Raw genomic sequence first — 1,370 nt, 5'->3', positions numbered from 1 at the left:
CATCGCATATTGACTACTGCAAATAAGCTTGCATGCCTAGGTTTTACATAAGCATTTTCCTTCATACCTTTGTTCATAATAACAGAACAACAGAACAACAACAGAGTCGGAGGTCATCTAGTCCAACGTTCTGCTCAGGCAGGAAACCCTATATCATTTCAGACAAATGGCTGTCCAGTTTCTTCTTAAAAACTTCCAGTGTTGGCACATTCACCGCTTCTGGAGGCAGGTTGTTCCACTGGTTAATTGTTCTAGCTGTCAGAAAATATCTCCTTAGTTCTAGGTTGCCTCTCTCCTTGGTCAGTTTCCATCTGTTGCTTCTTGTCCTGCCTTGGGGAATAGCTTGACTCCTTCTTCTTTGTGAGATATTGGAACACTGCTATCATGTCATTCCTACTCCTTCTTTTCATTAAACAGTCTACAGCACCCGGTATTCCCAAGCGGTCTCCCATCAAAGTACTAAGCAGGCCAGACCCTGCTTAGCTTCCGAGATTAGACAAGTTTGGGCATGTTCAGGGTAGTATGGCCCTAGATCGAGAAGAAGCAGACCAAGTTTTGAGTAGTGTTGCTGATTTGATGGGCCAGAGGTTGTCCTATATATTCCATCTGCCTGGGATCCTTCATTCTGAATTCCTGCCCTTACAACACTATGATCGGATGCGTGATATTCTCTTTTGACTGGTCAATAATGCCTTCTACTTCTTTTTTTTAGTACAAGAGCACCACATCCACCTTAGCCCAGCAAGACTCACAAAATGGAAGAAATGGTAAAAGATTGAAATACCTTTTGTTTTTGTTTTTTCTCTAGCTGTGAAAGGAGAATGAGCAGCCTTCCACCGACAAGCTTGAGATTAAACAAAGGAGGTCATAACTACAGAAAATCCTTGCACAAACATTTGGTAACCTTATCCAAAACACGGATTGAAACGATTGGTTTTGCCCCCGGGCAGAAAGTCCTCATACGCAATAGCCAGACTGCCAATTCAAGGCTGTCGGATTGTTTGTATAAATCCGCAAATTATAAAGGAGTTGAATATACCAGTTCTGCAGCCTTGGAATAGTGTCAGAAATTTTTTCTTGGCTTAAAAGAAATCTTACTTCACAGGCATATGTGTATGCATACACATAGGGACAGATTGTAAACAGGGGTAACATAAATGTACCAAAATTACAATATGTGTCATTATCCACCATAGCAATTTTACACAACTAATGAAACAAACTCTTTGGCATTACTTTTTTTTTTTTTTTTTGCATTTTAGTATTGAATGACTATGGGCCCCATAGTTTAAGGATTGATATTATAGTTTAGTTAGGCCACGTGTAACCAACAGACTGGATGCCAAATGGTGATTTTAATATAGATTTTA

At 40.0% G+C, this 1,370-nt stretch overlaps 1 pseudogene; it reads right to left on the bottom strand.

Moving 5' to 3' along the window:
* Positions 1-415: 415 nt before the first annotated feature.
* On the bottom strand, positions 416-534 carry LOC114923035 (annotated as a pseudogene).
* Positions 535-1,370: the final 836 nt, after the last annotated feature.

This window comes from Protobothrops mucrosquamatus, unplaced genomic scaffold (genome assembly GCF_001527695.2).
Source record: "Protobothrops mucrosquamatus isolate PMUCROS unplaced genomic scaffold, P.Mucros_1.0 scaffold_175, whole genome shotgun sequence".
In the NCBI taxonomy this organism is placed as follows: Eukaryota; Metazoa; Chordata; class Lepidosauria; order Squamata; family Viperidae; genus Protobothrops; species Protobothrops mucrosquamatus.
This window is presented reverse-complemented; position numbering and strand designations above follow the sequence as displayed.